Source organism: Clarias gariepinus, chromosome 2 (genome assembly GCF_024256425.1).
Source record: "Clarias gariepinus isolate MV-2021 ecotype Netherlands chromosome 2, CGAR_prim_01v2, whole genome shotgun sequence".
NCBI lineage: Eukaryota > Metazoa > Chordata > Actinopteri > Siluriformes > Clariidae > Clarias > Clarias gariepinus.
This window is the reverse complement of record NC_071101.1, coordinates 43,920,218-43,943,142: the sequence shown is the minus strand read 5'-3', so window position 1 is coordinate 43,943,142 and position 22,925 is coordinate 43,920,218. Positions and strand designations below refer to the sequence as shown.

The 22,925-nt window shown below is 40.9% G+C and overlaps 1 protein-coding gene and 1 long non-coding RNA gene across 2 annotated transcripts in view; both read left to right on the top strand.

The window, feature by feature from the left end:
- LOC128543559 (cell adhesion molecule DSCAM-like) overlaps positions 1 to 22,925 on the top strand; it is a 235,707-nt gene that overhangs the window by 198,397 nt on the left and 14,385 nt on the right. The gene's annotated exons all lie outside the window — the stretch shown is intronic.
- On the top strand, positions 20,048 to 21,268 carry LOC128543656 (uncharacterized). Its single transcript, XR_008365760.1, has 3 exons — positions 20,048 to 20,137; positions 20,973 to 21,019; positions 21,203 to 21,268. It is a non-coding gene; the product is annotated as an uncharacterized LOC128543656 (long non-coding RNA).

Here is a 22,925-nt window from a genome sequence, read left to right as displayed (position 1 = left end):
TAGAGTAAACCTCCCCGCAACACTAGTCGGTTGAACTGCGAGTGGAGAGCTTTTTCCTCGGGCCCCAGGTGAGCAACCACGGCATAATCCGGTCTCCGGCCCGCGTTAACCCACCCCAGCACCCACTGCAGCGCCGGATCCTTCTCCTGCTCGGCAGTTAGCTGATCACAGTCCATCTGGAGCACAGGCGGAACGACTACAGGCGATGCTTTAGGCGACGCGGTAACTCGGCTGCACGCTGGCTCGGACGGCGGATTACCGACGGAGACTCCGAAGTACTGCGCAGGGAGAATGTTCCGATTCACGGGGGTCGGGGAGTGTTCGATGTCGCGACCACGCACGCGCTCTTCAACCCGCTCGCAGTGCCGACAATGCTCTTTGCTACACGGCCGGCGGGATAAAGCGTCCGCGTTACCATGCAGTTTTCCAGCTCGGTGCTGGACGGCAAAATCGTAGTCCTGCAACCGCTCTAACCAGCGCGCCAACTGCCCCTCGGGCTCTTTAAAACTAAGTAGCCACACCAGCGAAGCGTGATCGGTCCGCAGCGAGAAGGATTGCCCGTATAAATACGGCCTAAAATGTTTTAGGGCCGCGACGACCGCTAACAGCTCGCGCCGCGTGACGCAGTAATTTTTCTCAGGTCCAGACAATGCGCGGCTGAAGTAGGCGATAACACGCTCTTTACCCACGGACACCTGAGACAGGACAGCCCCCAGCCCTACATCGCTCGCGTCCGTGTCAAGAATAAACATACGAGACGCGTCAGGGTATCCGAGAACGGGCGACGTGACCAGAGCTTCCCGTAACCGAGTGAAAGCATGCGCATGCGCCCTGTCCCAGCGGAACGGCTGATCCTTTTTCGTGAGGCCGTGCAGCGGACTGGCGATCGTGGCAAAATCCTTCACGAACCGGCGATAGTAAGAGGCTAACCCGAGGAAGGTGCGCAGTTGTGACACATTTAGCGGTTCAGGCCAATTCTGCACTGCCGCAATTTTTGCTGGATCGGTGGCAATACCTCTAGCACTAATTACGTGTCCTAGAAAACCCGTCTCCCGCCGCAACAGCTGGCACTTTTTGGGGTTGAGCCGCAAATTCGCCCGCCGGATAGCCGAAAATACTTCACGCAAGTTAGCTAGCGCGAGCTCAAACTCCTTGCCCTGCACCAATAAATCGTCCAGGTAAACGACGCAACGGTTGCGAGGAATATCCGTCAACACTTTCTCCATCAACCGTTCGAACGTCGCTGGCGCGTTACAGAGGCCGAACGGCATGCGCCGGAATTGCCATAGCCCTTGGCCGATCGAGAACGCGGTTTTTGGTCGTGCTTCCGGGGCGAGCTCTACTTGCCAATACCCGCTACGCAAATCCAACGAGCTAAACCACGCCGAGCCCGCAACGCGCTCCAGCGCGTCATCTATCCGCCGTAACGGATAAGAATCTTTACGCGTTACCTCGTTTAACCGCCGGTAGTCCACACAAAACCGCCACGATTCGTCCTTTTTACGCACGAGCACAACGGGTGAAGACCACGGTCCGGACGCTGGCTCTATGACGCCCGAGTCGGCCATCTTGCGCAGCTTCTGCTCGGCGATAGCTCGTTTAGCTAATGGGAGGCGTCTCGGATGTAGCCGAACAGGCGCTGCGAATCTCGGAAGCTGGGTCGGGGCCTAGCCCTGTCCCCGGCTAGGTTCACCTACCGAGCGGCCCTGAGTCACGGGAGGTCGCTCGGCTCTTTCGCCGTGGCGTTCTGCCATGATGGGTTCGGCGCGCTCAGCCTCGCGCAGCGCCTCAGCCAAGGAAGCCGATGCCGCTAACCGGATGTGCTCGCGCAGCCGCCACGGCCGGATTCCCCGCAGGAACGCACGGCGCGCTAGCTCCTCCTGCTGGACGGACCCGAACTCCGGGTAGCCTCTGCGCGCGAGAGACCTCAGGTCCATGGCGAACGCCCCCAGTGGCTCGGAGGCGCTCCGCACGCGGGTTGCCAGCTCCTCGCACGCGGCCTCCTTACGGTCACCTGCGCTTAACCGGAAGCGGAGCGACTCCCGTAGCTTCGCCCAGTGCTTCCGCTCATCAGCCCGGAGGTCTTCCAACGCCCGCAGCGCGTCACCCTCCAACGAAAGGGCCACCCGGACGGCTGTTTCCGCCGAGGACCAGCCCGCGAAGTCGGCGGCTAGCTCTACCTGGGCGAGGAACGCGTGGGGATCGACGGCACCGTTGTAGGCCGGCAGGCGCAGCTGCAGGTCGCTTCGCTGGCGGACGGGGCACGGAGCTGTAGCTTGCTCCGGTGCTGCGTCACTGGAGGAATCCCCCCCAAGGTCCCGTGCCGGAACCTGGAACGTGCAGCTCCGCTCTGGTCGCCGCTCTAACCCGCTACTCTCCATCCCACTTCTGACACCAAATGTAGCGTTTTTCACAGCTACCAATGAGCGTGGAGAGACGAGTGAGCTTCCTTGCTGCCCAATGCAAATGGCTGGGAGTACTTTATTTTCCATAGCACGAAAGTCACACAAACAATCAACAAGACACACTTCTGATTCACACACACACCCTGGCCGAAGCCACTACCCCAGACACATTTCCCCAACACGGTGAACACATAACAGTCCCTCCCGCAAAGCATGATGGTTATTACTCAAACCCCACCCACGCCACAATATAAAATAATTCTAACAGTATTTAAAGAAAAAACAAGGAAAATGTAGCTGCAGAGCAACCTCCAAACTTTGAAGACAAGTTACTAAATCAGCCAGAAAAGTTTACATCAGAGCACTGGCCACCAACACCAAGCAAAGCAGCACAAACTAAATAAACAAAATATATAAATAAGCCAGCAGCACAAACAAAAAGCAAAGAACTGCTGGAAAAAAGGCAAGGCAGAAAAAAAAAGAAAGGCAAAAAAATAACCGTCACAAGGACAAAAAACGAAACTAAAGCACAACAGAGAAAAACAATAAATCTCTAAGCTGAAACAAACAGTTCTTGGAAGCAAAAAGCATGCTGAAGCAAAAAGCACACTGGAGCAAAAGGCACACTGGAGCAAATTGGAAAACAGTGGCAACAACAGCAGTGCTGAAGCTGCAAGCCAAGCTGTGAGAAATGCAAAGCCAAGGACAGGTGGAAAAGCACCCTCGCCAGCCAATCAATTTACCTAAAATTTAAGAATACATTAAATTTTAAAAAAGATACAGCACATACCTGTGTGGTGGGTGACAAGTAAATAAATTTCACCTACCGGGCGAATCCTTCAACAGATCAAATAGGGGAGATAAACAGGTCACATTATACACCTAATGATCTTAAACACTGCTATATGAAGAAACACTAACATACATGAAACACTAACATACATAAATGGTAGCATCCGTCTCCGGTGTTACACGAGCTCGAAGCGTGCAGCTCTCTAAAGAGGGTAAGTATATACGGACGCAAATGAGCTGCTCATCCGTTCCCTCGGATCCCATAAAGATACTAAAACTTGCCGGCTTCCCAAAGAAGATCGCGATTAGTTAGATAATGACATTCATGTGTACAAGTGACCAAAGTACAGCGCACCAAACAAACCTCTCGCACACGGCAACAAACTTCCGGAAGCGCAACCTGGGGGTGAATTAGCGCCACGCCTGTCTGTTTTCACAGCGCCCTTTTATACTCTCGTAAATTACAACCAATGATTAATATCAGGTGCAAAACCAGAACTCTAGAGGGAAGTGCAAAACTCCCTCTCACCACACAATGTTTAATTTGCATAGAAAGTGCCGTCTTTATTAACGCTGTAATGCAAAAGGAGTGAAAAATCTGAGCAACCAATGTCAGCTAATTCAGGACCTTCGCGGTAGACAGCGCCTTGTAACGCGGACGTAAAAGGCAGCAACTTAAGAAGATTTCTAAGGGACAGTTCGAGAAACACACTTAGAAAAGTAATCACTTTACGTAAGATATATCCTAAGTGTCTTCTTAGCGTGCAAAGAGTGTGCGTTATCGAGAAACCGGGCCCTGGAGACTTACAGTGGAGAATTTTACATGGTATTTTAGCAGTCAGTGCAGTCACATACCTTGTTTAAAAGGCTTTTAAAATAAATAAAATAATAATAATTATATATTTATTTAGTTGTTTCATTACGTTTTTGTAAAAGTACTCTCAATGAATGGCGAATAACTGTAAAAAATATTTACTAAATAACTTTAATAAGTCTAATAATTTTTTTTTTTGTAAATGAAAAAAAAAAATCTCTCTCTTCATAGCCAGCTATTGCAGTTGTTCATATAGGTACATTATACTACCATATGTGTAAAAATCCTTAGATGTTCATATTTTTTAAACCTGAATTTTTTTTTTTTATTTTAGGTTACTGGAATATGACTCTGGATCCCAACACGGCACATCATAACCTCCTTCTCTCAGAGAAGAACAGATTGGTGACAGCCACTGAAAGTAAACAGGAGTACTCTGATCATCCAGAAAGATTTAATTCCTGGAAACAGGTCTTGAGTAAGGAGAGTGTGTGTGGACGCTGTTACTGGGAGGTGGAGTGGAATGGTGGTGTTGTCGACATATCAGTCTCATATAAAGAAATCACCAGGAAAGGACAGGGTGATGAGTGTTGGTTTGGACGTAACAGTCAGTCCTGGAATCTGTTGTGTTCTTCTTCTTCTCTCTCTTTCTATCACAACAACATTAAGACCAATCTTAGAGCTCCATCATCCTCCAGAATAGGAGTGTATGTGGATTACAGTGCAGGAACTCTGTCTTTCTACAGCGTCTCTGACACGATGAAGCTCCTCCACAGAGTCCACACCACATTCACTCAGCCTCTGTATGCTGGGTTTGGGTTCTACTGGACATGTTCTTTTGCAAAATTATGTAGTACTATAGTTTAGCATTTTTCATCTTACACATATTGTAGGCAAATAATTTCTCTCTCTCACAAAATCCAGCTGCCTAAACAAATCTTAGTAATTTATTTTAATACTCTCTGGAAAATAACTACAGTGTCTTAGATACAATATAAGGTGTATTTAGATTAATCTAATGTAAAAGGTGAGGAGATGACATTGTAAAATTGTTTAATTTTCTGTAGGCAAAGATGAGGAGCAGGAGTAATAAATCACTACCTGAGTGGAGATACCAGTGGTTAAAATCCCTGATGTCATGATGTCAGGAAATTCATGTACAGTTAATGGTTTCTAATCTAGTAAATCCTGTTTCCTTTTTAAAAAAAAGTTTGTTTTTTTGCCGATTAAAAGTCTGAGGTAAATATTTGGTAAGAGTGCTGTATAAAAGCATGAGGTTAATGTGAGTGTCTAATTAAAAGCCTCACTGCCTGAGTGGATGTGAATGGTAATTTTTTTAATTTCATGGGTAATATTGTGCTTGTCGTTTATTTATTGCCTTAATGGTGTATCATTTGAGAAAATAGTTTTTTCAGTTAATTCTTACAAAAGTAACTTTTGTGACTGTGTTTGTATTGTTTTTGGGCTTGCCAATGTATTTTTATGGTATATGTAAAAGGCTAAAAGTCTGATGTGCCTGCTTTAAAATCTTGCATGAAAGCATAAGCGAGTGATAGTGTATAGAGGTGTGTGTATGTGTGTGTGTGTGTGTGTGTGACTTTTACAATAAAATTGATCTGCCTTAATAAATGCTTTTGAAAAAATAATCTATAGTAACTAATTATATACATATATAATATTAAATAAATAAATAAAAATGTAAATAAATAAAATAAAAAAGCATGGTTGTGGTTGTTCTGTTAATTAAGATTGTGTGTGAAAAAAGACAGTTTATCATTTATGACTGAGCATAAAGCCTCTTCACAACACCACACTGTCATAAACATTTTCAAGTTCCCAGTGCTGTTATAGACATTACATTTTACAAGGGTTTATTATTATATATGGCTAATTTTATTGATTTTGTTTGTTTAAATTGTCATTATGTTATTGTCTGTGCCTGGTGTTCTTTTGTTCTTCCTGTTAATGTAATTTGCCATTTTTGCTTGATCCAGTATACAATTAATTAGTTGACATATAAATCTATTTTTCTTGGCATATTTAAAACTAAAGATAAAAATCTGAAAGCTAAAATTCACAAGAAAAGATTTCATATAAAAACACAAACAGTGACTTCACCTAGGGTTTTATCCACTCCCCAAGCCTATTACCTGAGCACACCTGGCACAAAGTTGACAATCAACTTGTGGCTTTAAAAGGATGCCAGCTCTCCACACCCTGCTTATCTATCTTACTTGCAGGCCTCTTATCTCATCTACTTCTGACTTTTGCTAGTCCTCGGTTTCTGCATTTGACCGCGACATTTCTTTGGATTTCGTTTTGTGACTTGCTTTCTGTATTATCTCTTTCTTTGGATGGCCTACATGTATGACCTTCCCTGCTTGCCAACTTTGATCTTGGGCTGTGCTTCCGGATTTTACTGATTTGGCTGCGGGACAACTGTTATTGATTATTCTTTGTTTTACAGACCTCTTGCCCTCATTTTTGGATTTGGAAACCTCTATTGAATTTATCCAACTTTTGACTCCGTCTGCCTCTTCGACCCCAATTCATGCTATTGTGGAACTCCTGTCTGTGTATGTTTGTGCTTGTGGGCTCTACCGAGGTTGTGGACATCGGATACGAATGTTTCACCAGCATACTCAGGCTTTCACTCTCTGCTGGGTAAACAATACAAACATCACTTATACTCTGCCTTTGTTCAAAGACTCGTGCACTGCCAGAGATTCTTATTGATACGTCGTAAAATATGAAATTTGTACTCTTTGCATCATCAACCTCCACATGAGGGTTTTTCCCACTCACCCAGGAAGTCTCCTATTACACACCGACTCCCCATATCAGCACATTATCTGCTCAGTCTCTGCTTCATGGTGCTCCTCCAGCAGCCTGTGTATTGTTTTTTCATTGTTCTTTTTTCATAACAGTTACAAATTTCATAGAATTTAATCTGTACAAGCTGTTATGGTTGCAACCTACAGCTAATTTCTTGCTTTTATACTTTTGTAGCGAATAACAGGGCTCCCACAAAGAGAGCAATCAATGGATCACATTCCAGAAACCCTCTCCCAGAATGCATTGTCGCCATCCCAATAATCTTATCTGGTCCGCCATCAGAAAGGAGTGTCTGCAAAATGAAGCTGCAATCGTATCTGATTCACAATCATGAGGGAATGTCTGTAAAACTAAGCTGCAAGAAACTTCACAAGGCTTGTAGCACACAATTTTTGAACATCTTTAAAGTGTGCCAGTAGGGCAAAACACATATACATATACAGTGGAACCTCAGATTACGAGTAAAACGGTTTACAAGTGTTCCGCAAGACGAGCAAAGATTTTTAATACATTTTGACTTGAAAGACGAGCATTGTCTTGGTTTACGAGCACCGAGTATCGTGTATAATGCATGCGCTTCTTGTTTTGACACCGAGCGTCAAGTCATCACAACTGAGCCAACGGTTTTTCATTTTCTTGCGCTGCGGAATTGTAGGTAATCGTCTCCCCTGCTGGGTGAATACACACACACGCACTGTAATGTGTGTGCACACAGACACACACACACACACACACACACACACACACACACACACACACAGTAACGGAGAGACCATTTTTAAAACCGTTTAAAAATTAGCAAGGAACATCGCTAGTCACAATCGTGTGAGCGAATACTAATGGAATCGCTGCTGTAAAGTACAACAACAACAACAACAACAAAAAACAAATTAACCAGAACCTTACCTTCGCGACAGAGCAGAGTTTCTGTGTGTTTGTCTCCCCTGCTGTGTCTTGGTGCTTGCAGAGTTTTTGAGTGTGCATGTGTGTTTGTGTGCGTGTGTGTGTGTCTGTGTAAGGCAGAGAGTGTGTGTGTTTGCTTGGGAACCTAAGAGGAGAGGGGCTGTAAAGGCGAGTGTGTGTGTTTGTGTGTGTGTGTGCGCTTATTCACTTACACACACACACACACACACACTCGCACACACACACACACTTTCTCTCTCGGCTTTACAGCCCCCACTCCTCTCAGGTTCCCAAACAAACACACAGAAACTCTGCTCTGTCGCGATTGTTTTCGAAGGTAAGATGCTGGTTAATTTTTTGTATTTTTATTTATTTATTTACTTATTTTAAGTTTACAGCAGTGATTCCGTAAGTATGCGCTCACGCGAGTGTGACAACTGTATGCCCATGCTGCTCTGACTTACGCCACTGGCTAGTGTGGTGGACGTAAATCTGAAGAGTGCGTACTGAACAGAGTAAGTGAAACCTTTCCTGCTATGGAGCTGTAAAAGGTAGAAAACAAAAGGCTTCGAGAAAAACTGGTGCATGGTCAAGAATAAAAATACTTCGGGTGAGGATGCAGAATAGCTCTGACCAGTCTAGCCAGAGCTGGAGGCCTGCGGATCTCCAATTTGCTTGAAAGAAGTAACTATGAGAAAAAACATCTTAAGGGTCAGAAGCCAGACAGGCGCTGACTCTAGTGGTTTGAAAGGGGTGTCAACCAGACCCCATCAGTCAGAACATGACAAGCCGGAATAGCGGCTACATACATTTTGAGGGTACTAGGGCAATAAGCCCGAGGACAACTTTTCTTGCAGAAACTCTAGCACTGGAACAATTTGACAGTGGACTGGGTCTACATGTTTCGCCATGTTTCACCTTATGCCCTCACCTTGAGGGCATAAGTTCTTCTAGTGCGTGAAGGTTCCAGGGCTCCCAACATCATATGCCCTGGAATGTAAATCACCCTGAGGGAGAGGAACTCGTCCAACCTGCCGCCCAAAGCAGAACCTGGTGCGCTAGCTTATTCAAGCGGCCAAGCACAGTCCGCCCTGGCAATTATGTACGAGACTACTGTAGTGTTTCCACCTGCACTAGGACATGGTAGCCTCTCAACTGCTGGAGGAAGTGTTTCAGGGTCAGAAATAAAGCCATCATTTCGAGGCAATTATTTTGCAACGCCAGAAGATGGCCTCCCCAGCTCCCTTGGGCTGGACGGCCATCTAGGACCGCACCCCAGCTCGTGAGCGAGGCGTCTGCCGTTAGCGTCTCGCAATAACAAAACACACCTAGAGTGGGACCCAAAGTTAGAAACCGGGGTCTGAACCACATAGAAAGGGTACGAAGCCACATGGCACGTAACCCGTATTTGCTTCTGGGGATTGGCCCTTAAGTAAATCCCCTGGCTTTAAGCTAGAATGTACAACACTCTGCGGGACAGGAACTCGTCCTGTGCCCTGAACAGAACCTGGTGTGCTAGCTTATTCGCACCCCAGCCAGTGAGGGAAGTATCTGTCATTAGCGTCTCACGATAACAAACGCACCTAGAGTGGGACCCAAATTCAGAAACTGTGGTCTGAATCACATTCACTGTAAAAAGTAATAAGTTGACTTTACTTAGAAAAGCCATGGAAACAGATTGCCTTAAAATTCTCAAGCAAATTAGGTCATACTTTTTAAGTTGATACTACTTACCTCAGAGTTACCAGTTACTTCAGTACCAGTAACTAAATTACTTCAGTACCAGTAACTAAATTTCAAAAGTTAAGCTAACTTGCAGTTTAAAGTTGAGCTTTATAAGCAGAACTGAAACAAAACAATTATTTTATCATGCCTGCTTGTTCATTTTACTAGAAGAATCTATGGAAACTGATTGCCTTAAATTACTCAAGCAAGGTGTACTCAAAGTTCTAAGTACACATCTAAGAATGTACTGGTGATCTAAGAATACAAAGATAGAGATTTGGCACAACACTGGAATGGTTATTTGCTCTATAAAACACGATTAATTTCAGACATTACTAAGGGCATGCCTGTCAACATGGGCTGCCAAAATAGACCAAAATAAATAAATAAAATAAATAACTTTTTTAAAACTAACTAACATTAAGTAAACTTGACTTTTTTTTTTAAAAACATCTTTTTAAATAGGAATATTTTTCCCTTTCAACAACTGGAAAACTATCAGTGTAGTACTGAACAATTTTCTTTAGAGTTCTCTTAAAGGGGTCATACGGTCCTACATGCACTTTTTCAAGTTGTTTGGACTAAAATGTGTGTTAGGAGAGTGTGTACACAACCATTTTACAATGATAAAGAGCCTCCCAGTGATTTTCTTTTCATTTATTAAATTAAGATGCCACTTCTGAAAGAGGAAGGTTAGGTTAGGTTTGAGTGACTTATGGCTAAGAGACAAAATTACTCTCTGAATGAAATCAAATGTGCTCTTCAGAGCTGCAGGATACGTTAAGTTTAGAGCATAAATCAGTTTAAAGAGCAGACACATTGCTTGTGGAAGATTTTCCACGTTATCCACAACCATGGTACCTTCCAAAATGATAGCTGTTGTTGTGGCATCAAGATGCAGGGAGTAGGGTAGTGTTGCGGTTGCAGGGTGCTCGGGAATCACCGTCAGAATTCCAATTGTAATGTCAGACAGGTCTTCATTGTCGACACAATTCTAAAAATAGCAATAGCAAGAATGAGGTCAAAGTAAGCCACAATACATCTTTAAGAGCATATAAACATTAAAATGTGCAACTAAATTAATAATACCATAATATGTGTAAATATACAGGCCTTTTCAATCAGGACACAGCAATGGATGCAGGAAAGAATACAGACATTCAAACAACTGAATAAAAAGACATAAATCAAACTGAAGGCCAGCTATATGAAATAAGACCTATTTTAAAACCAATAATTTGATATTCAAAAAATTATTAAAATACATAATTATGGACAAGAACCTATAAAAAAATCACCTATAAATGTCAAATATAAATATTTATTATTTCCTTCTTTCAATCTAATCCCCTTTCTGTATTTTATATTTATTTTACTGTACTTTCTTACCTTTTTTTTTACTTACTATCCCTTCTTTATTCTTCCTACCCATCTAAATTTTCTTGTTGGAAGACCCAGTTTCCCAGAAGGCACCTCGGTCAGGTGAGGAAGGAGGAAGCCCGTCTTAACCTACTGTGGTAACAACAGCCAGCACTACACCCGATTCATGACAGAATACTCAACCACTACAAGGGCATAGCAGAGGGGCCGACGGCAGAGCGTCGGAGAGCCCCAGTGGAGGCTCCACCCTCGACAGGGAGCCCCAGTGGAGGCTCCACCCTCATCGGGGAGCCCCAGTGGAGGCTCCACCCTCGTCAGGGAGCCCCAGTGAATAATCCGGGAATGGCTGGGAGGATGATCCAGGGCTGCATCGGCTACCCGGCTTGGAGGGCAACTCGGCGCTGCATACGATGCTCAACGTTTCAGAGCGATGCAGGGCTGCCTCCGCCGCCTGGCCTACAATAATCCGGCGCTGCCTCATGATTATTTTTTGTTTGTAGTTCTGTTGGAAGATCTAATTTCCCAGTAGGCACCTCGGTCAGGTGAGGAAGGAGAAAACTGGGTCAAGCATTAAGAATGTCTAGTGGGAATTTGTTTTGTGTAGTAAGGGATTTATGTTTAAAGGGGTCATCCAGAAACATTTTTCATTAAATGTTAATATGATCTTTAGGGTCCTGATGAAAAGTTTGTAATATATTTAATTAAAAATTCTCAATGGTTGTGTAAAAAAAAACACTACTTTTAACTGGTAAAAACTAGCTCTGTTCTCAGCAACCTATTTCAGTTCATGTTCCCTTAAATGCTTATGATCTCTGCTGAGCCCACCCCCCCAGTTCTGTGGGGCGTGTCTTCACAATACACGTGGGGTATAGCCACGGGAGTGTAGTCCAGTGCGGGCAATGCTTTGGACTGCATTACCCACAAAGCATTGCCTTCAACGCAGTGCAAACTGGAAAACGCTGGAATATAGAGCCTGAGCCTGTTTTCTTAAGTAGTTTTTGGTTTGATTTAAGTACGGAACCTACGCGGAAGTTTGTAATATCACCTAACAACGCAGAAATTAAAGAATGGACATGCATCGACTCGATTTGTCTTTCTCATCATTGCATGGGCATGAATTAACGGGCTGTTACGCTGCCGCGAGCAACAACAACAAGAGTGGAGAAGCTTACTGAGAGAGATACGGATGCGATGTGTTTACTGATGTGTTTGCATGACTTCTTAATCTTCGACAGACATCGTTATAAGCCATCTAACGTAACAAAGGTAAGCATAATATAGTTTTCCGACACAGTTTGCAACTAGACAATCACCTTAATGCATTGTTTATTATAAACGGGCGATTAGGGATTATATAGAAAAGAATGTACATAGAGAAGAAGCCATAACCATGTTCTATGAGAGTATAAGTTAACTTACACTCCGCATTCATTGTGATTATTAGAAAAGGTGATCTGCAAAGAGTCATAGTAAAAGAAATTACTTACTGAGCCTGGTGAAGATGAAGCAGGAACATTAAGCGTTAGTACAGATCCATTTTATTAGGAGCTGCTTCCAAGTAAAACCTGCTTTATATTGACCTGCGTTTATAAAGCAGTCTGGTGAAAAATGATTCGTGCAAACATGAACGCATTTAGGTAGATCGGCGGGGACGTTGGTTTTAAAAACTAAATTCAGCCACTGGGTCCTCAGCGGCTCAGATGTCGGTAGTGAATGACGACTGCTGTGTTCACTATTACACCCAACAACTGTACACAACACTCGCTTAGGCGGCATTTTGCTCCAGCGGCGAAAAACAATGGGCGACAGCTTCTTCTTATTCGGGGCGAGTCTTTGCTAAAACACCAGTGTCAATCAACTAGTGTAGGAGCGGCCTCTTGTGGTGTGGCGTCACAGTGACAGGCATTTGCGATTGGCCTGATTTCAGAAGGGGCATGTTATTGTAATAAATGAAAAGAAAACCACTGGGCGGCTCTTTATCATCGTAGAGTGGTTGTGTACGCACTCTCCTAACACACAGTTCAGTCCAAACTGCTTAAAAAAGTGCATGTAGGCCTGTATGACCCCTTTAAACTGGCTCTGAAGGCTTGTGCTCTATGTTATATGTAGATATGTGCATTTACTTTAACTTGTGTATGACGTGAGTACTGTTTATTGTGTCTTTTGTCCTTTTGTTTCTATGTTTTTCTCGTTGTCTCTAGTGTCTCTTCCTGTCATTAGTTTAGGCTTTAAGTTATGTTTGTTCTTAGCCTGGGTGTGCTTGAGAAGAGTGTGTGTGTCGCTCGTAGGAGCGTGAATGTGTGGTACACCGCTCGTAGGAGAGCAAGTATGCGTGTGTCGCTCGTAGGAGCGTAGGTATGTGTGTGTTGCTCGTAGGAGCGTAAATGTGTGGTACGCCGCTCGTAGGACCGCAAGTGTGTGTGGTTTCGCTTATAGGAGCGCGAGAGTGTGTACCAGGCTTAAACGTCCCTGTGTATGTTCTGTGTAGAAAGCCTGTATGTTATGTTAAAGGAATCTGAGTGTGTGTGTTATGTTAAAAGATCCTGTGTGTGTGTTGTGTAGTGAACCTGTATGTGTGTTACTGGATGGGTAGAGAACCTGTATGTGTAGAGAACCTGTGTGTAGGAACCAAGCATACATCCACGAAAGGCGCACCCAAAAGAAAAAAGCTAAGTTTGTGCAGCTGATGGAATTTGTAGAGCAAGAAGCAACTGTAATGTCCAACCCACTTTTCGGCAACCTGAACGTTTCAACTAGTGATAAACACTGCAACAAACCTCCTCCAGGGCTCAAAATGGAAGGAAAAAGAGGTAGCAGCTTTGCAACCGGCGTAAAACAGGTTGGTAAAAATCATAAAGACTTAAGTACATTAAAGAGTAGTGGTGCATCAGTCATTAGTGCCTTCACTAAACCTTGTGCATCCTGTGCAAAAGATCATACCCTAGATTAATGACACCAGTTTAACGATAAGACATACAGTATAATGTTAATGTATATTTAGTGTAGAGTGCAAGCAGAGACTCCAGCAGGACTAATTATGAATTAAATCTTATTAGGATTGAATTTAAGCAACGTAAACTTTAACACAGTGAGCCTTTAAATTTTTTGTGTAATTAGAAAAACTACGCATGTAGGGTTTTTTCTGTCATCTTATATTTTGTGTTTTTTTTTATTTTTAGTAGATTTATTAACTAAAATAAATGAATCTAAATGACCATACAATTAAAACGTTGTCAGATTAATGTGCAAAAACTATATGCAGTAGTAAAACTATATAAGCTACATAGCCTTTAGAAGACTCTTAATTTATTTAGGTGCACTAACAATAATGAAAACAATAATGATTTTGTTAAATAAAGAAAGTAAACAGGGTGCACTATTCTGTATTTTTTTCAGTGAACTTGAGCGCATCAGAAAATGAACCAAAAATCCGTGTATACTCACCTCACAGACGTGAAAAAATATATGCTTATAGAAACGAAATATCTGCTTTTAAACTTTTGGAAAATACATTTTAGGTTATGTAATTCATATGGAATGTGAATTATATGCACATCCACTGCTGCGAAGACGACGAAAATACAGGATTACCTTCATCACTACAGCCGAAACCAAAGAAATCACTAATTTATCAATGAATTATTAAAATGGTCAGAATCAGTCTCCTTGCTGTTTTTCCCCCAACGCATTTTTTAACTTTATGCGTGCGGCTGAGCGCTGTTTGGACTATGTAGGAAGTTAAAGAGGAGGATCACGATATGTCACGGCGTGCACCTGTAATGGGCCGCCCAAATCTACTATCGCTCCTCGCTCACTCCGTAGGCTCCCTAATTAGGCAGCAGGTATGCAAAGAGACGAAGCCGCCTATTTGGGCCGGCTGGCGATAATCAATGCTAGGATCTCGGGCTTGCTCCGCGTTATAAAAGCAAGGCGCGAAGTTGAGTCCGGGAAGTACATGTGGTGGAGCAGGAAAGCGTGGCATGCGAGTGGGGTGATGTGACGCGCCCCAGGGACTTTAAACAGAACACTGAAATTCCGCTCTTTGATTGTGTGTGATTGTCTTCACTCCGAGCAGGCGCGCTGCCTCCGCGTGCTCCGTTCTGCCACTCCGCCCATCGCCACCTTTTGCCAGCTGTGTGCCCACATGCCAGTTTAGCGGGTTCGCACTACTGTGTATCATTAAACGTTTAGTATTAGACACTAAGCGAAGATTTTTGCATTAGGACCATATCAGAAGACCACATTTGCTCATGATGCAATGAGACAAGGGAAATAATCACCAACGCCAAGTTGTAGTTAACAAAAATAAAGGGATTTTCTTATTTGCATTTGACCATATATACACAAACAAGTGTTACAACATAAATAATTCACAAAATACTATTTTTTGTTTTGATTTGAGAAATGATGAAATAAAATTATCTCTAATTTAATTGACTTTAAAATGTTTTCCTTAGGAAATGTGTATGTTTTTTTTTTATATATATGTATATGGCTGCATGTGTGTGTGTGCGCGCGCGTGAGAGAGCTTCTATTAGAGAGTTTCCTTGCTGTTTTCCCTGACGCATTAATAATCATTAGTCTAGTTCTGTCAGTGCGGTGTTTTTTTATCCCCACCCCTGTTAAAACGGTGTATACAGAGGCTCGCCCGCGTGAGGTTGTGCGCGCGTGGTCCACTACACAGCAAAAACATATTTCTATATTATGACTGAGATAAGGTGGCTCACATCGGCGTGCATTTCGCACAGCGTTTATTAAACACTTATAAATGTGTGTTTGTTATATTTCTGGGAAAAAGAAATCTCTTATAAATCTCTCATATCGGTGCCGCGGGTTCACGCGAACATTTTACTTTCACTAAAAGATTAATTCATAACCACATTTCGGACATTCATACACATGCATGCTATGTTGTTTGTAGACACTTTTAGTTTTCCCCTTCTAATCTCCCCTTTGATCAAAATGCTCCCAATATGAGCCGACACGAGCAGCTTCATTTTATAAAGAGAGGCGACATATACTAGATTAAACACTGCATTTTTTTAAAACGTGAAAGCGTGCGCAATTTGAGCAGCTTTAACTATTAATAATTAAATAATTATTACAGATGTGGCCATTAAGACTGCGCGTGTTTTTTCCCGCGAGATGCCGCAATTTAGCGTGCGGCGTGCCACGACTTGCCGTAAGCAACATTCGGGAATTTAAATAAATGTGTTGTGCTTCACTGAATATCCGCCAGATGGCGCATGGAAGGACTTTATCTAAAAGCCGGACCAAGTACTCTACAACGAAGAATTGTGTATAATTACTTAGCCTAAAACAATATTGTTTCCAATGCTAAAGCATATATAGTTTTTGTAATGTTTTAACAGGGACAAATCAGTAAAAGACATGGCAATGCTTTGGTTTAAATGGTGTTGAAATTAATTTAATTTCCTGATAGTAGGCTATCTGATAGTGTTAACTATGCGAATGTCCTGATTCGTGAATATGCCAACATATCTTATTTAAAACGTAAAAATGTGTCGACATCATCAAAAGACATAAATGAACAATATATATTAATATAGTAAGTAAGCATTATTTTATAAACATAAAGTTCTTCTGTTTTTTATAATAATCATCATATTTGCTGTTTGTGTGTGAATAATTATTTCATCCATTATTTAACCACGGCTTAAAATAATAGCTGGAATGTGATGTGATTGTGAATTCATGACTGAAATAAAGCAGTTTGTCTTTTGTAAAGTACTTTCACTTTACAAAAGGCAGCGTTTTTATCAAAAGGTCAGTTACTCACTTCTCACCTTTCATGTAGGTCTGCTCGGACTTATTAATTTGTTTTAAACGCCTCAAAAATGCGTGTGTATACAGCTCAAAACCTCCATCAGTTATTAAAGATAGCATCTATTTAGAAAAAATGCCCCAGTGATTTCGGAGCTTCAGGAAATCTCCCGGCGCTCTGCGCATAACACGGAGCCAACTCATGTCGGAAAGAATTTATAAACGTTTTCTAAATGTGGGCTATTGTTTTTTTACTTATAATATTTGTGAATTTAATTTAAATGAGGTTTGGGCTCAGGACTTCGATTCAGCATTGTGATTCTCATCTTTAATTTACTACATAGTTTTAATTAGCGGTCCGCCGCATGCATAAAGTTTTCCAGAGCGCACCAGCAGAAGTAGACTAATGATTATGAACGCGTCGGGAAAACAGCAAGCAGACTGACTCTGACCATTTAAAAAAACGTTTGCGTTCATTTTCTGACGCGCTCAAGTTCACCAAAAACAATACAGAACAGCGCACCTTATTTGCTTTCAAACATTTACAAAATCACAACGTTTTTTTGTTATTGTGAGTGCACTTAAATAAAAGTTGAGTCTTATAAAGGCATGTAGTCTTATATAGTTTTATTATGTAGTTTTTGCACATTAATCTGAGTCCTCATCTGTTACATTTTTGAGGACGATAGTTTTTTCAGCCTGTCATGGCGTGCGTTCAAATCGCTCCTCGCTCACTAGTTAGGCAGCCTCCCCTTCAGATATGCAAAGCAGCGGGGCCGCGGAATTACGCACGGATGGTAATAGTTAAAATATTAACAAGGGGAATGTTTGATGTCATGTGGGCATTATAAGATTTGTACTGAAAACTTCTAACTAAAAAATGGCAGCTGGCACGCCTAAAAATAGCACAGGGTAATTTTTTTTATAGTCTAAATAAAAATCCTCCTCTTCAGTGCCTCCTATTCCTATTAATCCTGGGTTGTTGTTTTTTTTTAGTGTGTGTGTGCTTTACAATGCCAGACAACATTCACATGCAAATTATTCACTCTCCCCAAGTGTGAATCAGCTGTTCTTACCTATACATTCAGAGGAACTTTAATGGACCTCTCCACACTTTAAAAACCTCTTTAATCTGAGGCTCTTCTGAAGACTTTCAGTGATTAAGGCCTCTTTTTAAATTTGTGTAAATTTTATCTTCTGGATTCTAGATTCTAAAGGTGACATTGTTACCGTTTTTAATCCTTGGAATGGAAGAAATTGATAATTTGATTAAAATTGCATTGTTTTTAATCAAAAAGGCCAATTTGTCTTTTTTCTCATAAAGTGTTTAGGTAAAATTCCACCTATACAAGTGTGACAAATATGCAAAGGAAAAAATTAGGAAGGGGCAAACACTTTTTAATGGCACTGCACATGTAGTCAGATTGTTCCACTGGGATTCGCGGTAAAATAAACACGCACTCTTTGTCTGCGGCGCATTTGCACATCCGTATGCGTAGAAAAGACATGCATGGTATTATGGTTTCCGTAATTTTTTTTTTAATATACATATATTTGCGTATTGACTAGCCTGGCCCACATTGGCCAGCGGCCCACCGGGAAACTCCCGGTGCTCCAGATGGCCAGTCCATCACTGCTCCTCTTTACTTTCCTACTGTATGTAGAATCAGCGCTTAACCGCACGCATAAAGTTTTGTAAATTCGTTTAACTTCTATTTCATAAGGGTTTACCAGCGGTGGTACAGTGCAACGGGGGTCATTATTTACTATTAAAGAGAATTATGATGACCTGTCACGGCGTGCGCCTGTGATGGGTGTGCGCCCAAATCTACTATCGCTCCTCGCTCACTTCGTAGGCTCTCCGTCCCTTTGCCGCCTATTCGTTTCGGCTGGCGATAATTAACGTTAATATGATCTCGGGCTTGCTCCACATCCGCAAAGCGCGGTGTTTAGTCCAAGCCGCCTATTCGTTTCGGCTGGCGATAATTAACGTTAATATGATCTCGGGCTTGCTCCACATCCGCAAAGCGCGGAGTTTAGTCTGAGGTCCGGGAAGTATGTGATGTGGTGGAGAATAGTATTTGCCCCTTCCTGATTTATTTTTTCTTTGCATATTTGTCACCCTTGTAGTGGAAGTCCAGGGCCACTTTTTGGTCCCAGTCTGCCCCTGGCAATAACAAATGGAAAAAGTGCAGTCAAAGCCCGGGGACACTGCGTTTCGCGGGGGCCAGTCCCCCATTTTTTTTAGAAAAAAAATTCTCAATTGCAAACATGCATTTAGTACTGAAACATAATTTGATAATGTATTGGCTATATTGTGGCATTTTAGCGCATAACACCGGCATTTTGAGCACTGGCTGGGAATCAAACCCGGGCTTTCCGCATGGTAGGTGAATCACCTATCACTAAGCCACCAGCGTCTATGTTTAAAGCGCATAAAAACCTATAAAACAATACTGTCATAGGCTAACATATTATACATCTTTGTAGTCCTTTTGCACACACGCGCGGGTGCGTTACAATAATAATAATAATAAATTCGGAGAACTACTACTACTAATAATAATAATCATTCTGAATGAAAATGAAGAATACATACATATCAGTTTAAGCTTGACACGTTTATGAGCTTTGTCGCTTGCTGTCAATGGGCGCCTAAGAGACATAACATTTTTCGGCTTCAGTAGACACACAATACTTTTTAGAATGAAACACGATTGCCCCTACAGGGAATGAGGGGCATTTTCACAGCGCGGCAAGTCGTGGGATCCCTTTTCCAAAAACGTGCGTTTTTAAAGGCCAGATCTGTAAATGGTGGACATAAACAGCAAAAAGAACAATATTATTTTACTTATGATTATTATCATGTTATTAAATGATTATTTAAAATTGAAGCCCTTCGTGTAGATTCATACCACGAGTCATTTTATCATACAAAGATTATTACGTTGTGCTCAGACCACTGAGCGTCTGTGGATTCTAAAATTGACATTTTTACTCTTTTTTAATCACACTCTAAAAAATGATTCTGTGGCCTTGTAAATTTCACAGTTATAAAAAAGTTATGTTACCTTAATAAAATCTCTAAAAGTCACATACATGATTGTTTGAGTTAGACAAATCAAAATAAATGCCTAAAAAACAATTATTCATTTTGTCTTAAATTTACACTATAATTTAAGTTTACTTCACTAGTAAAAATCAGTATTTGACTAACTGAATTATATTTTTAACATGCACTTAATATTTTTTTATACATTTCAATCAAAATATCTGTTAATGGAGTAACTGTACTGATTAGTTTCAAGAACTACAATTATAAATTATTCCAACTCAATATTCTTTATTTTTAACAACAAAAACTTAAATAATTGAGTAAACTGCCCTGTGCAAGTGCTCATGGGAAATCTGGTGTAACATCAGAGACAAGAAGGCTGTGAGGATGTGAGAATGGACATGAAGCATCTGGGACATTCTGGAACATTCCTTACAAATCCTGGTGAGTAAACAGCTAACACAAGTTACTGTAATAAGGACTTTGTCTGCCTGCACACACAACTTTATAGGGTGTGAGTTACTGTTCTGAATCCTGTCACAGCCGAGCTCCAGAGCTAACGATAGCTAGCAACAGGCCAGTCCTGGGGTTCAGTGTGATTTAGCTTGTTTGTTCCAACCACCAAACTGCTCAGCTAAAGCGGCGTTAATACAGACACTTAAACTCTGGTGTAAAAGGAGAGATTTAACACCGAGCAGCAGCGCGTGCATGTCCGGGTTTTTTCCGGGTTTCTCGGTGTAAACGGCGGCAGTTGTGCCGCAATTTTTTAATTTCTCCCGCCAAATGCGGTGATTTTGTGCAGCCTACCGCCACTGTGGCGAGGATATAAAACTAACATGTTCAAATACAGTAATTAACGCATGTGTAACATTACACACCTCACACACTGAACCGCGAGTCTGCTCGGTCATTCCGACACTTAAAGGAAGAAACTCAGAACAAAGCAGGTTTAAACAGCAGAAATGAGGTGCAGTGTCCGGACTCTGGCAGTGTTTTATCCGTTACTGTATATGAGTATTTTTAACATGAGTAAACACTGAGCAAGCAGCAGCAGCAGATGTTATAAAATAAATGTGCTAAGTACTGTACTAATAACTAAAGCTATGAAATATAAAGATTTAGTGAAAATACAACATTTCTCTCAGAATTAGAATTGGGAGAAAGTAATATGAAGTTAAAATATTGAAGTGAAACATTATGTAAGTAAAAGAACCTAAAACTGATTGATTTTGTGTGTTTGTGTGAAACATGTTATATATTTTCTATATCTCTTTCACAGCACCAACACCACTAATGAAGAGAAGTTGAATAGAGATAAAACAGGAGGTAAATGTCAACTTTTTTAAATGTTACAGAAGTATTAAATGTGTAACCATTGAATCAAAGATAGAAATAAACTATTAGTCCAAAAAGTATGTATTTGAACAGAAGTACTATTTTACCAGTCTGGTAGACTTTATATTAACAGTCACACTTGTACTTACTTGTATACTATTGTTCCTTTTTCAGGTGCCAGTTTATGGGATGGCGGTGTAAACTGTGTGCATTTGTCGTATCATCAAAAGGAATTTCGATCATTATGGAGTGGTACTGTTGGTCATGGATATTTAGTGTCCTGTGTTCATTTAGACTGTCATTGCTCCTTTAAGACCTGAGAAGGTCTGCACACACATTTGTATGGATCCCACAGTTTGCAGGAAACTGAAGTGTAAATGTGTGCAATCTTTCAGATGTAAAATGTGACTCATTAGATTCTAATACAAAAGTCTACTTTCCATGTGTTAACTGTATAATACTTGTGGCATAAGTATTGTTTCTGAAACTGTTTACTAATAACATAAATTCAGCTCTTTGTTTATGATTTTGTTACATGTCATTTGCATGTAAACCAGGTTAAGTTTAGACTTCATGTCTTGTTAATTTTGGCAAATAAATGTTTCATTAAAATTAAAATGTGTGTATTGTTTCTTTCATTTAGTTAAAATATCTAGTAAATGTAGCACATTTGTTTGTTAAATAATAGTATAATTTTCAGTATCTTCTACCTTCCATTTCAATTATATCTACTCAATTATTTTACCCATTTTCACTTTGCATTAACTTTAGATTTTTATTACATTTACTCAATTTTGTACATCATTGTACTAAATATAGTTATTCAGGTCTACTTAATTTGTTTTACTGACTTGTACTCAATGCATGAAGTATATTTTACATGATTTTTATATTTTTTTATATTTACTCAATATTTTTAAGTGTAAAAATGTTTCACCAAAAAAATTGAGTACAGCACAGTTTTATTTTTTAGAGTGCACTGGAATGGAAAAGATAGAAAGTTTCCTTATCATAAAACGCCTTGTATTGTTTTTAATCGCTCGATACACAACCCATCATTTTTAATGTTTTTTTACAAAGGGAAAATACAAATGGAATATATTTATTTGGTTTATTCATTTATTTAAAAAAAAAATCTAAAATTAAAACATTATAGAGTAATTAAAAACAGTGTAGAGTGATTAATAACATGCATGTTATGATAAGAAAAATCTCATTCCAGGGATTAAAAACGGTATTGATGTCAAATTTAGAATGTAGAATCCAGAAGATTTTAAATTTACACAAATTTAAAAAGAGGCCTGAAGCAAGATCCAAGATCCTCCACTTTGCTGAAACCATGCACAGTGGGGAGAGGTGCATTTTAGTTTCTCCGAGTGTAAAGGTGGGAAAAGCTGATTTACACCTGGGGAGGGTGTATTATTTGCATTTGAATGTGTCTGACATTGCAAAGCGCACACTGCAAGAACAACGACCTAAAGTAAATAGAAACAAGAGGCTCTGATTATACTGGATAAATAATATTTAGTAAAACAAAATTCCAGTCACGATATACAACCATATTATACCGAAGATAGAAGTGTATATTTAAGTTATTTTAATTTTCTATTCTGTAGGTCTATTTTCCCAGTTTTTTTTAATATATTTAAATTTTGATGTCTTTAAATTTATTTTTTCATGATAACAATAAACCGATACAAACAGAAGCTATATAACAGTTCATTCTTTGTACAAATAAAATCGTTAGCTAGTGAACTTAATTAGCTAGTCTAAATAATATATTTTTTACAAGCCCTTAAGCTGTGGTTAGTGCTTGTTTGGCCAGTCAGTTTCCTTGCTCTTATTTTCCCCGACACATTCATAATCATTAGTCTAGTTCTGCCGGTGGAGTGTTTAT